Source organism: Ovis canadensis, chromosome 3 (genome assembly GCF_042477335.2).
Source record: "Ovis canadensis isolate MfBH-ARS-UI-01 breed Bighorn chromosome 3, ARS-UI_OviCan_v2, whole genome shotgun sequence".
Taxonomy (NCBI): domain Eukaryota; kingdom Metazoa; phylum Chordata; class Mammalia; order Artiodactyla; family Bovidae; genus Ovis; species Ovis canadensis.
Genome location: NC_091247.1, coordinates 106,799,493 through 106,813,916, shown reverse-complemented (window position 1 = coordinate 106,813,916; position 14,424 = coordinate 106,799,493).

Sequence of the window (14,424 nt, the reverse complement as noted above, 5' to 3'; positions counted from 1 at the left end):
CGGGCCATCGTGCTTCCTCTAGAGTGGAGACGGGTATGTCAAGCAACTTCTTGTGTTGCAGCAAGGGTGTGAGGGACCTTTTGGAAGTTCCAGAGGTTAGGTGTGATTAGCTTCGAGAAGCCTCATGGGAAATGGGCCTCATCTCGCCTTGAGGACAGAACCTCCTGAATTTTCTCGAGTTGCGGCAGGTGCTCTTGGCTTACGACGGGTACCTCAGGGACCCGCTCTGGTGGCCTCAGTAAAGGCCAGTCCCCATGCGAGTTTTACGCGGTCCTCTCGGTATTCCTCTCCCTTCGATGCCGGGGCCAAAGACCTTGTAGGGAGGCGGGGCCCGAACCTGAGGATTCCTCTCCAGTGCTGACATGGATCGTGGGGTATTTCTGGAGTCACCCCAGGGGAGTAAGTCCACGTCTCGAATGGGGGCATGCACGTGCGCTTTCCTCCAGAGCTGTAGCAGCAGTGTCACGCTTCCTGTCTCGTGGATCAAGGGATCTGTGGCTTTCTCTAGAGGCTTTCCCACTACGCTTTCCCACAGGGCTGTCCCACTTGCCAAAGTGGTGTGAGTCGATCCTCGGCGTGAAAGTCGAGGCAGTGCAGGGAAAACAAGTTCCTCTGGAATGGACTGAGACATCTGGGGGACTCTTGGAATGGTGGCACGACGCTGGAGTTCCTCTCCCCTTTCCTGGGGAGAGCGCCTCCTCTTGAGTTGCGACGGGAACACCGGGAACTCTTTCCCGACAAAGCAGGGAAAGGATCCCTCATCTCAAGCTACTAGGCGGAAAAGGGGCTACTCTGGATGTGGCCGGGACCCTCGTGCTTCCTCTAGAGTGGAGACTTGTATGTCAGGCAACTTCTAGAGTTGCAGCAAGGGTGTGAAGGACCTTTTGGAAATTACAGAGGTTAGGTGTGATTAGCCGTGAGAAGCCTCAGCGGAAATGGGCCTCATCCCGCCTGGAGGGCAAAACCTCCTGGATTTTCTCCAGTTGCGGCAGGTGCTCTCGACTTATGACGGTGACCTCAGGGACCCTCTCTGGTGCCCTCAGGAAAGGCCAGTCCCCATGTTAGTTGCTCTTGGGCGTTTTGGGATTCCTCTCCCTTCGATGCCGGGGCCTAAGACCTTGTGTGGAGGCGCAGCCGGAACCTGAGGTTTCCTCTCCAGTGCTGACATGGATCTTGGGGTACTTCTGGAGACTCCCCAGGGGAGTTAGTCCTCGCCTCGAATAGAGGAATGCACGTGCGCTTTCCTCCAGAGCGGTAGCAGCAGTGTCACGCTTCCCGTCACGTGGATCAAGGGATATGTGGCTTTTCCACGAGGCTTTCCCACAAGGCTTTCCCACAGGGCTGTCCCACGTGCCACCGAGGTGGGAGTCGATCCTCAGCGTGAAAGTCAAGGCAGTGCAGGGAATACAGGTTTCTCGGGAATGGACTGAGATATCTGGCTGACTCTGGGAATGGTGGCACGACCCTGGAGTTCCTCTCGCCTTTCCTGTGGAAAGCGCCTCCTCTTGAGATGCGACGGGAATGCCCAGAATTCTTCCCGGACCAAGCAGCCAAAGGATCCCTCATCTCGAATTACGAGGCGGAAACGGGGCTCCTCTGGATGTGGCCGGGATCCTCGTGCTTCCTCTAAATGGGAGAAGGGTAGGTCAGGCAACTTCTTGAGTTGCAGCAAGGGTGTGAAGGACCTTTTGGAAATTCCAGAGGTTAGGTGTGATTAGCTTCGAGACGGCTCAGCGGAAATGAGCCCCATCTAGCCTGGATGGGAGAACTTCCTGAATTTCCTCGAGTTGGGGCAAGTGGTCTCGTCAAAAGACGGTGACCTAAGGGACCTGCTCTGGTGTCCTCAGGACTTGCCAGTCCCCATTCGACTTGTTCGGTGGCCTCCTGGGATTACTCTCCCGTCGATGCCGGGCCTAAAATGTTGTTTGTATTCGGGGCCTGAACCTGAGGATTCCTCTTCAGTGCTGACATGGACCTTGGGGTAATTCTGGAGTCTCCCCAGTTGAGTCAGTCCTCGTCTCGAGAGGGGGCATGCACGTGCGCATTCCTAACGACCTGTAGCAGCAGTGTCACGCTTCCCATCGCGTGAGTCATGGGATGTGTGGCTTTCACTCAAGGATTTTCGACGAGGCTTTCCCACGAGGCTTTCCCACAGGGCTGTCCCACGTGCCACCGTGGTGGGAGTCGATACTTCTGGAGTCTCCCCAGGGGAGTAAGTCCTCGTCTCGAATGGGGGCATGTACGTGTGCTTTCCTCCAGAGCTGTAGCAGCACTGTCACGCTTCCCATCGCCTGGATCAAGGGATCTGTGGCTTTCCCTCGAGGCTTTCCCACAGGGCTGTCCCACGTGCCACCGTGGTGTGAGTCGATCCTCGGCGTGAAAGTCGAGGCAGTGCAGGGAAAACAGGTTCCTCTGGAATTGACTGAGACATCTGGGGGACTCTTGGAATGGTGGCACGACGGGGGAGTTCCTCTCGTCTTTCCTGTGGAGAGCGTCTCCTCTTGAGATGCGACGGGAATGCCCAGAATTCTTTCCCGACCAAGCAGCGAAAGAATCCCTCATCTCGACCTATGAGGTGAAAACGGGGCTCCTCTGGATGTGGCCGGGACCCTCGTGCTTCCTCTATAGTGGGGACGGGTATGTCAGGGAACTTCTTGAGTTGCAGTAAGGGTGTGAAGGACCTTTTGGAAGTTCCAGAGGTTAGATGTGATTAGCCTTGAGAAGCCTCAGCTGAAATGGTCCTCATCTCGCCTGGAGGGCAAAACCTCGTGGATTTTCTCGAGTTGCCATATGTGATCTCGACTTACGAAGGGGACCTCAGGGACCCCCTCAGGTGGCCTCAGGAAAGGCCAGTCCCCAAGGGAGTTGCTCACGGGACTTTTGGGATTCCTCTCCCTTCGATGCCGGGGCCTAAGACCTTGTGTGGTGGCGGGGCATGAACCTGAGGATTCTCCTCCAGTGCTTACATGGATCTTGGGTACTTCTGGAGTTTCCCCAGTGGAGTAAGTCGTCGTCACGAATGGGAGCAGACATGTGCCCTTTCCTCCAGAGCAGTAGCAGCAGTGTCACGCTTCCCATCGCCTGGATCAAGGGATCTGTGGCTTTCCCTCGAGGCTTTCCCACGATGCTTTCCCACAGGGCTGTCCCACGTGCCACCGTGGTGTGAGTCGATCCTCGGCGTGAAAGTCGAGGCAGTGCAGGGAAAACAGGTTCCTCTGGAATTGACTGAGACATCTGGGGGACTCTTGGAATGGTGGCACGACGGGGGAGTTCCTCTCGTCTTTCCTGTGGAGAGCGTCTCCTCTTGAGATGCGACGGGAATGCCCAGAATTCTTTCCCGACCAAGCAGCGAAAGAATCCCTCATCTCGACCTATGAGGTGAAAACGGGGCTCCTCTGGATGTGGCCGGGACCCTCGTGCTTCCTCTATAGTGGGGACGGGTATGTCAGGGAACTTCTTGAGTTGCAGTAAGGGTGTGAAGGACCTTTTGGAAGTTCCAGAGGTTAGATGTGATTAGCCTTGAGAAGCCTCAGCTGAAATGGTCCTCATCTCGCCTGGAGGGCAAAACCTCGTGGATTTTCTCGAGTTGCCATATGTGATCTCGACTTACGAAGGGGACCTCAGGGACCCCCTCAGGTGGCCTCAGGAAAGGCCAGTCCCCAAGGGAGTTGCTCACGGGACTTTTGGGATTCCTCTCCCTTCGATGCCGGGGCCTAAGACCTTGTGTGGTGGCGGGGCATGAACCTGAGGATTCTCCTCCAGTGCTTACATGGATCTTGGGTACTTCTGGAGTCTCCCCAGTGGAGTAAGTCGTCGTCACGAATGGGAGCAGACATGTGCCCTTTCCTCCAGAGCAGTAGCAGCAGTGTCACGCTTCCCATCGCCTGGATCAAGGGATCTGTGGCTTTCCCTCGAGGCTTTCCCACGAGGCTTTCACACAGGGCTGTCCCACGTGCCACCGTGGTGGGAGTCGATCCTCGGCGTGAAAGTCGAGGCAGTGCAGGGAAAACAGGTTCCTCTGGAATGGACTGAGACATCTGAGTCTTGGAATGGTGGCACGACCCTGGAGTTTCTCTCGCCTTTCCTGTGGAGAGCTCCTCCTCTTGAGATGCGACGGGAATGCCCAGAATACTTTCCCGACCAAGCAGCGAAAGAATCCCTCATCTCTACCTACGAGGCGGAAACGGAGCTCCTCTGGATGTGGCCGGGACCCTCGTGCCTCCTCTATAGTGGAGACGGATATGTCAGGGAACTTCTTGAGTTGCAGCAAGGGTGTGAAGGACCTATTGGATGTTCCAAACATTAGGTGTGATTAGCCTCGAGAAGCCTCGGCGGAAATGGGCCTCATCTCGCCTGGAGGGCAAAACCACCTGGATTTTCTCGAGTTGTGGCAGGTGCTCTCGCCTTACGACGGGGACCTCAGGGACCCGCTCTGGTGGCCTCAGGAAAGGCCAGACCCCATGCGAGTTGCTTGCGGGCCTCTCGGGATTCCTCTCCCGTCGATGCCAGGGCGTAAGTCCTTGTGTGGAGTCATCCCTGGAACCTGATGATTCCTCTACAGTGCTGACATGGATCTTGGGGTACTTCTGGAGTCTCCCCAGGGGAGTAAGTCCTCGTCTCGAATGGGGGCATGCACATGCGCTTTCCTCCCGAGCTGTAGCAGCAGTGTCACGCTTCCCGTCGCGTGGATCAAGGGATCTGTGGCTTTCCCTGGAGGCTTTCCCAAGAGGCTTTCCCACGAGGCTTTCCCTCAGGGCTGTCCCACGTGCCACCGTGGTGTGAGTCGATCCTCGGCGTGAATGTCGAGGCAGTGCAGGGAAAACAGGTTCCTCTGGAATGGACTGAGACATCTGGGGGACTCTTGGAATGGTGGCACGACGATGGAGTTCCTCTCGCCTTTCCTGTGTATAGCGCCTCCTCTTGAGATGTGACAGGAACGCCGGGATTTGTTTCCTGACCAAGCAGGGAAAGGATCCCTCATCTCGAGCTACGAGGCGGAAACAGGGCTACTCTGGATGTGCCCGGGACCCTCGTGCTACCTCTAGTTTGGAGACGGGTATGTCAGTGTACTTCCTGTGTTGCAGCAAGGGGGTCAAGGACCTTTTGGAAGTACCAGAGTTTAGGTGTGATTAGCCTCAAGAAGCCTCAGCGGAAATGGGCCTCATCTGGCCTGGAGGGCAAAACCCCCTGGATTTGCTCGAGTTGAGGCAGGTGCTCTCCACTTACGACAGGGACCTCAGGGACCCGCTCTGGTGGACTCAGGAAAGGCCAGTCCCCATGCGAGTTGCTCGGGGGCCCCTCAGAATTCCTCTCCCTTCGATGCCAGGGCCTAAGACCTTGTGTGGAGTTGGGTCCGGAACCTGAGGATTCCTCTCCAGTGCTGACATGGATCTTGGGGTAATTCTGGAGTCTCCCCAGGGGAGTACGTCCTCGTCTCGAATGAGGGCATGCACGTGAGCTTTCCTCAAGAGCTGTAGCAGCGGTGTCACGCTTCCCATCGCCTGGATCAAGGGATCTGTGGCTTTCCCTCGAGGCTTTCCCATGAGGCTTTCCCACAGGGCTGTCCCACGTGCCACCGTGGTGGGACGCTGTCCTCGGCGTGAAATTCGCGGCAGTGCAGGGAAAACACGTTCCTCTGGAATGGACTGAGATATCTGGGGAACTCTTGGAATTGTGGCACGACGCTGGAGTTACTCTCGCCTTTCCTGTGGAGAGTGGCTCCTCTTGAGATGGGACGGGAATGCCCAGAATTCTTCCCCGACCAAACAGCCAAAGGATCCCTCATCTCGAGTTACGAGGCGGAAACGGGGCTCCTCTGGATGTGGCCGGGACCCTCGTCCTTCCTCTAGAGTGGAGACAGGTATGTCAGGGAACTTCTTGAGTTGCAGCAAGGGTGTGAAGGACCTTTTGGAAATTCCAGAGGTTAGGTGTGATTAGCGTCGAGAAGTCTCAGTGGAAATGGGCCTCATCTCGCCTGGAGGGCAAAACCTCCTGGATTTTCTCCAGTTGCGGCAGGTGCTCTTGACTTATGACGGGGACCTCAGGGATCCGCTCTGGTGGCCTCAGGAAAGGACAGTCCCCATGCGTGTTGCTCGGGGGCCTCTCGGGATTCCTCTCCCTTCGATGCCGGGGCCTAAGACCTTGTGTGGAGTCGGGCCCGGAACCTGAGGATTCCTGTCCTGTGCTGACATGGATCTTGGGGTACTTCTGGAGTCTCCCCTGGGGAGTAAGTCCACGTGTGGAATGGGGGCATGCACGTCAGCTTTCCTCAAGGGCTGTAGCAGCAGTGTCACGCTTCCGATCGCCTGGATCAAGGGATCTGTGGCTTTCCCTCGAGGCTTTACGACCAGGCTTTCCCACAGGGATTTTCTACGTGCCACCGTGGTGTCAGTCGATCCTCGGCGTGAAAGTCGAGGCAGTGCAGGGAAAACAGGTTCCTCAGGAATGGACTGAGACATCTGGGGGACTCTTGGAATGGTGGAACGATGCTGGAGTTCCTCTCGACTTTCCTGTGGAGAGCGCCTCCTCTTGAGATGGGAAGGGAATGCCCAGAATTCTTTCCCGACAAAGCAGAGAAAGCATCTCTCATCTCGATCTATCAGGCGGAAACGGGGCTCCTTTGGATGTGGCCGGGACCGTCGAGCTTCCTCTAGATGGGAGACGGGTATGTCAGGCAACTTCTTGAGTTGCAGCAAGGGTGTGAAGGACCTTTTGGAAATTCCAGAGGTTAGATGTGATTAGCTTCGAGAAGCCTCAGCGGAAATGGGCCTCATTTCGCCTGCAGGGCAAAAACTCCTGGATTTTCTCCAGGTGCGGCAGGTGCTCTCAACTTACGATGGGGACCACAGGGACCCGCTCTGGTGGCCTCAGGAAAGGCCAGTCCCCATGCGAGTTGCACGGGGGCCTCTCAGGATTCCTCTCCCTTCGAAGCCGGGGCCTAAGATCTTGTGTGGACTCGGGGCCGGAACCTGAGGATTCCTCTCCAGTGCTGACATGGATCTTGGGGTATTTCTGGAGTCTCCCCAGGGGAGTAAGTTCTCGTCTCGAATGGGGGCATGCACGTGCGCTTTCCTCCAGAGCTCTAGCAGCAGTGTCACGCTTCCCATCGCCTGGATCAAGGGATCTGTGGCTTTCCCTCGAGGCTTTCCCACGAGGCTTTCCCAAAGGGCTGTCCAAAGTGCCACCGTTGTGTGAGTCGATCCTCGGCGTGAAAGTCGAGGCAGTGCAGGGAAAACAGGTTTCTCTGGAATGGACTGAGACATCTGGCTGACTCTGGGAATGGTGGCATGACCCTGGAGTTTCTCTCGCCTTTCCTATGAAGAGCACCTCCTCTTGAGTTGTGATGGGAAGCCGGGAATTCTTTCCCGACCAAGCAGGGAAAGGATCCCTCATCTCGAGCTACCTGGCGGAAACGGGGCTCCTCTGGATGTGGGCGGGACCCTCGTGCTTCCTCTAGAGTGGAGACGGGAATGTTGGGGAATCTCTTGAGTTGCAGCAAGGGTGTGAAGGACCATTTGGAAGTTCCAGATGTTAGATGTGATTAGCCTCGAGAAGCCTCATTGGAAATGGTCCTCATATCGCCTGGAGGGCAAAACCTCGTGGATTTTCTCGAGTTGCGGCAGGTGCTCTCAACTTACGACGGGGACCTCAGGGACCCGCTCTGGTGGCCTCAGGAAAGGCCAGTCCCCGTGCGAGATTCACCCGGGCCAGTCGAGATACCTCTCCCTTCGATGCCGGGGCCTAAGACCTTGAGTGGAGGCGGGGCCGGAACCTTAGGATTCCTATCCAGTGCTGATATGGATATTGGGGTACTTCTGGAGTCTCCCCAGGGGAGTAATTCCTCGTCTCGAATGGGGGCATGCACGTGCGCTTTCCTCCAGATCGGTAGCAGCAGTGTCACGCTTCGCGTCGTCTGGATCAAGGGATCTCTAGCTTTCCCTGGTGGCTTTCCCACTAGGCTTTCCCACGTGGCTTTCCCTCAGGGCTGTCCCACGTGCCACCGTGGTGGGAGTCGATCTTTGGAGTGAAATTCGAGGCAGTGCAGGGAAAACAAGTTCCTCAGGAATGGACTGAGACATCTGGGGGACTCTTGGAATGGTGGCACGACGCTGGAGTTCCTCTCGCTTACCTGTGGAGAGCGCCTCCTCTTGAGATGCGACGGGAACGCCGGGAATTCTTACCGACCAAGCAGGGAAAGGATCCCACATCTCGAGCTACGAGGAGGAAACGGGGCTCCTCTGGATGTGGGCAGGACCATCGTGCTTCCTCTAGAGTGGAGACGGGTATGTCAGGGAACTTCTTGAGTTTCAGCAAGGCTGTGAAGGACCTTTTGGAAGTTCCAGAGCTTAGATGTTATTAGCCTTGCTTAGCCTCAGTGGAAATGGGCCTCATCTCGCCTGGAGGGCAAAACCTCCTGGATTTTCTCGAGTTGCGGCAAGTGCTCTCGACTTACGATGGGGACCTCAGGGACCCGCTCTGGTGGCCTCACGAAAGGCCAGTCCCCATGCGAGTTGCTAGAGGGCCTCTCGGGATTCCTCTCCCTTGGATGCCGGGGCCTAAGACCTTGTGTGGAGGCGGGGCCGGAACCTGAGGATTCCTCTCCAGTGCTGACATGGATCTTGGGGTACTTCTGGAGTCTCCCCAGTGGAAAAAGTCCTCCTCTCGAATGGGGGCATGTACCTGCCCTTTCCTCCAGAGCTGTAGCAGCAGTGTCACGCTTCCCATCGCCTGGAACAAGGGATCTGTGGCTTTCCCTCCTGGCTTTCCCACGAGTCTTTCCCACGAGGCTTTCCCTCAGGGCTGTCCCTCGTGCCACCGTAGTGAGAGTCGACCTCGGCGTGAAAGTCGACGCAGTACAGGGAAAACAGGTTCCTCTGGAATGGACTGAGACATCCGGGGGACTCTGGGAATGGTGGCACGATGCTGGAGTTCCTCTCGCCTTTCCTGTGGAGAGCGCCTCCTCTTGAGATGCGACGGGAATGCCCAGAATTCTTTCCCGACCAAGCAGCGAAAGAATCCCTCATCTAGAGCTCTGAGGCAGAAACGAAGCTCCTCTGGATGTGGCCGGGACCCTCGTGCTTCCTCTATAGTGGAGACGGGTATGTCAGGGAACTTCTTGACTTGCAGCAAGGGTGTGAAGGACCTTTTGGAAGTTCCAGAGGTTAGGTGTGATTAGCTTCGAGAAGCCTCAGTGGAAATGGGCCTCATCTCGCCTGGAGGGCAAAACTCCGTGGATTGTCCCGAGTTGTGGCAGGTGCTCTCGACTTACGACGGTGACCTCAGGGACCCGCTCTGGTGGCCTCACGAAAGGCCAGTCTCCATGAGAGCTGCACGCGGGCCTCTCGGGGTTCTTCTCCCTTGGATGCCAGGGCCTAAGACCTTGTGTGGAGGTGGGGCCGGAACCTGAGGATTCCTCTCCAGTGCTGACATGGATCGTGGGGTACTTCTGGAGTCTCCCCAGGGGAGTAAGTCCTCGTCTCGAATGGGGGCATGCACGTGTGCCCTCCTCCAGAGCTGTAGCAGCAGTGTCACGCTTCCCATCGCCTGGATCAAGGGATCTGTGGCTTTCCCTCGAGGCTTTCCCACGATGCTTTCCCACAGGGCTGTCCCACGTACAACCGTGGTGTGAGTCGATGCCTGGCGTGAAAGTCGAGGCAGTGCAGGGAAAACAGGTTCCTCTAGAATGGACTGAGACATCTGGGGGACTCTTGGAATGGTGGCACGACGCTGGAGTTCCTCTCGCCTTTCCTGTGGAAAGCGCCTCCTCTTGAGATGCGACGGGAACGCCGGGAATTCTTACCGACCAAGCAGGGAAAGGATCCCTCATCTCGAGCTACGAAGCAGAAACGGGGCTCCGCTGGATGTGGGCGGGACCCTCATGCTTCCTCTCGAGTGGACACGGGTATGTCGGGTAACTTCTTGAGTTGCAGCAAGGGTGTGAAGGACCCTTTGGAAGTTCCAGAGTTTAGATGTGATTAGCCTCGAGACGCCTCAGCGGAAATGTGCCTCATTTAGCCTGGATGGGAGAACTTCCGGGAATTTCTCGAGTTGGGGCAGGTGGTCTCGTCTTACGACGGTGACCTAAGGGACCCGCTCTGGTGGCCTCAGGAATGGCCAGTCCGCATGCGAGTTTCTCGGGGGCCTCTCGGCATTCCTCTCCCTTCGATGCCGGTGCCTAAGACCTTGTGTGGAGGCGGGGCCGGAACCTGAGGATTCCTCTCCAGTGCTGACATGGATCTTGGAGTACTTCTGGAGTATCCCCAGGGGAGTCAGTCCTCGTCTCCAGAGGGGGCATGCACGTGCGGTTTCCTCCCGAGCTGTAGCAGCAGTGTCACGCTTCCCGTCGCGTGGATCAAGGGATCTGTGGCTTTCCCTGGAGGCTTTCCCAAGAGGCTTTCCCACGAGGCTTTCCCTCAGGGCTGTCCCACGTGCCACCGTGGTGTGAGTCGATCCTCGGCGTGAATGTCGAGGCAGTGCAGGGAAAACAGGTTCCTCTGGAATGGACTGAGACATCTGGGGGACTCTTGGAATGGTGGCACGACGATGGAGTTCCTCTCGCCTTTCCTGTGTATAGCGCCTCCTCTTGAGATGTGACAGGAACGCCGGGATTTGTTTCCTGACCAAGCAGGGAAAGGATCCCTCATCTCGAGCTACGAGGCGGAAACAGGGCTACTCTGGATGTGCCCGGGACCCTCGTGCTACCTCTAGTTTGGAGACGGGTATATCAGTGTACTTCCTGTGTTGCAGCAAGGGGGTCAAGGACCTTTTGGAAGTACCAGAGTTTAGGTGTGATTAGCCTCAAGAAGCCTCAGCGGAAATGGGCCTCATCTGGCCTGGAGGGCAAAACCCCCTGGATTTGCTCGAGTTGAGGCAGGTGCTCTCCACTTACGACAGGGACCTCAGGGACCCGCTCTGGTGGACTCAGGAAAGGCCAGTCCCCATGCGAGTTGCTCGGGGGCCCCTCAGAATTCCTCTCCCTTCGATGCCAGGGCCTAAGACCTTGTGTGGAGTTGGGTCCGGAACCTGAGGATTCCTCTCCAGTGCTGACATGGATCTTGGGGTAATTCTGGAGTCTCCCCAGGGGAGTACGTCCTCGTCTCGAATGAGGGCATGCACGTGAGCTTTCCTCAAGAGCTGTAGCAGCGGTGTCACGCTTCCCATCGCCTGGATCAAGGGATCTGTGGCTTTCCCTCGAGGCTTTCCCATGAGGCTTTCCCACAGGGCTGTCCCACGTGCCACCGTGGTGGGACGCTGTCCTCGGCGTGAAATTCGCGGCAGTGCAGGGAAAACACGTTCCTCTGGAATGGACTGAGATATCTGGGGAACTCTTGGAATTGTGGCACGACGCTGGAGTTACTCTCGCCTTTCCTGTGGAGAGTGGCTCCTCTTGAGATGGGACGGGAATGCCCAGAATTCTTCCCCGACCAAACAGCCAAAGGATCCCTCATCTCGAGTTACGAGGCGGAAACGGGGCTCCTCTGGATGTGGCCGGGACCCTCGTCCTTCCTCTAGAGTGGAGACAGGTATGTCAGGGAACTTCTTGAGTTGCAGCAAGGGTGTGAAGGACCTTTTGGAAATTCCAGAGGTTAGGTGTGATTAGCGTCGAGAAGTCTCAGTGGAAATGGGCCTCATCTCGCCTGGAGGGCAAAACCTCCTGGATTTTCTCCAGTTGCGGCAGGTGCTCTTGACTTATGACGGGGACCTCAGGGATCCGCTCTGGTGGCCTCAGGAAAGGACAGTCCCCATGCGTGTTGCTCGGGGGCCTCTCGGGATTCCTCTCCCTTCGATGCCGGGGCCTAAGACCTTGTGTGGAGTCGGGCCCGGAACCTGAGGATTCCTGTCCTGTGCTGACATGGATCTTGGGGTACTTCTGGAGTCTCCCCTGGGGAGTAAGTCCACGTGTGGAATGGGGGCATGCACGTCAGCTTTCCTCAAGGGCTGTAGCAGCAGTGTCACGCTTCCGATCGCCTGGATCAAGGGATCTGTGGCTTTCCCTCGAGGCTTTACGACCAGGCTTTCCCACAGGGATTTTCTACGTGCCACCGTGGTGTCAGTCGATCCTCGGCGTGAAAGTCGAGGCAGTGCAGGGAAAACAGGTTCCTCAGGAATGGACTGAGACATCTGGGGGACTCTTGGAATGGTGGAACGATGCTGGAGTTCCTCTCGACTTTCCTGTGGAGAGCGCCTCCTCTTGAGATGGGAAGGGAATGCCCAGAATTCTTTCCCGACAAAGCAGAGAAAGCATCTCTCATCTCGATCTATCAGGCGGAAACGGGGCTCCTTTGGATGTGGCCGGGACCGTCGAGCTTCCTCTAGATGGGAGACGGGTATGTCAGGCAACTTCTTGAGTTGCAGCAAGGGTGTGAAGGACCTTTTGGAAATTCCAGAGGTTAGATGTGATTAGCTTCGAGAAGCCTCAGCGGAAATGGGCCTCATTTCGCCTGCAGGGCAAAAACTCCTGGATTTTCTCCAGGTGCGGCAGGTGCTCTCAACTTACGATGGGGACCACAGGGACCCGCTCTGGTGGCCTCAGGAAAGGCCAGTCCCCATGCGAGTTGCACGGGGGCCTCTCAGGATTCCTCTCCCTTCGAAGCCGGGGCCTAAGATCTTGTGTGGACTCGGGGCCGGAACCTGAGGATTCCTCTCCAGTGCTGACATGGATCTTGGGGTATTTCTGGAGTCTCCCCAGGGGAGTAAGTTCTCGTCTCGAATGGGGGCATGCACGTGCGCTTTCCTCCAGAGCTCTAGCAGCAGTGTCACGCTTCCCATCGCCTGGATCAAGGGATCTGTGGCTTTCCCTCGAGGCTTTCCCACGAGGCTTTCCCAAAGGGCTGTCCAAAGTGCCACCGTTGTGTGAGTCGATCGTCGGCGTGAAAGTCGAGGCAGTGCAGGGAAAACAGGTTTCTCTGGAATGGACTGAGACATCTGGCTGACTCTGGGAATGGTGGCATGACCCTGGAGTTTCTCTCGCCTTTCCTATGAAGAGCACCTCCTCTTGAGTTGTGATGGGAAGCCGGGAATTCTTTCCCGACCAAGCAGGGAAAGGATCCCTCATCTCGAGCTACCTGGCGGAAACGGGGCTCCTCTGGATGTGGGCGGGACCCTCGTGCTTCCTCTAGAGTGGAGACGGGAATGTTGGGGAATCTCTTGAGTTGCAGCAAGGGTGTGAAGGACCATTTGGAAGTTCCAGATGTTAGATGTGATTAGCCTCGAGAAGCCTCATTGGAAATGGTCCTCATATCGCCTGGAGGGCAAAACCTCGTGGATTTTCTCGAGTTGCGGCAGGTGCTCTCAACTTACGACGGGGACCTCAGGGACCCGCTCTGGTGGCCTCAGGAAAGGCCAGTCCCCGTGCGAGATTCACCCGGGCCAGTCGAGATACCTCTCCCTTCGATGCCGGGGCCTAAGACCTTGAGTGGAGGCGGGGCCGGAACCTTAGGATTCCTATCCAGTGCTGATATGGATATTGGGGTACTTCTGGAGTCTCCCCAGGGGAGTAATTCCTCGTCTCGAATGGGGGCATGCACGTGCGCTTTCCTCCAGATCGGTAGCAGCAGTGTCACGCTTCGCGTCGTCTGGATCAAGGGATCTCTAGCTTTCCCTGGTGGCTTTCCCACTAGGCTTTCCCACGTGGCTTTCCCTCAGGGCTGTCCCACGTGCCACCGTGGTGGGAGTCGATCTTTGGAGTGAAATTCGAGGCAGTGCAGGGAAAACAAGTTCCTCAGGAATGGACTGAGACCTCTGGGGGACTCTTGGAATGGTGGCACGACGCTGGAGTTCCTCTCGCTTACCTGTGGAGAGCGCCTCCTCTGGAGATGCGACGGGAACGCCGGGAATTCTTACCGACCAAGCAGGGAAAGGATCCCACATCTCGAGCTACGAGGAGGAAACGGGGCTCCTCTGGATGTGGGCAGGACCATCGTGCTTCCTCTAGAGTGGAGACGGGTATGTCAGGGAACTTCTTGAGTTTCAGCAAGGCTGTGAAGGACCTTTTGGAAGTTCCAGAGCTTAGATGTTATTAGCCTTGCTTAGCCTCAGTGGAAATGGGCCTCATCTCGCCTGGAGGGCAAAACCTCCTGGATTTTCTCGAGTTGCGGCAAGTGCTCTCGACTTACGATGGGGACCTCAGGGACCCGCTCTGGTGGCCTCACGAAAGGCCAGTCCCCATGCGAGTTGCTAGAGGGCCTCTCGGGATTCCTCTCCCTTGGATGCCGGGGCCTAAGACCTTGTGTGGAGGCGGGGCCGGAACCTGAGGATTCCTCTCCAGTGCTGACATGGATCTTGGGGTACTTCTGGAGTCTCCCCAGTGGAAAAAGTCCTCCTCTCGAATGGGGGCATGTACCTGCCCTTTCCTCCAGAGCTGTAGCAGCAGTGTCACGCTTCCCATCGCCTGGAACAAGGGATCTGTGGCTTTCCCTCCTGGCT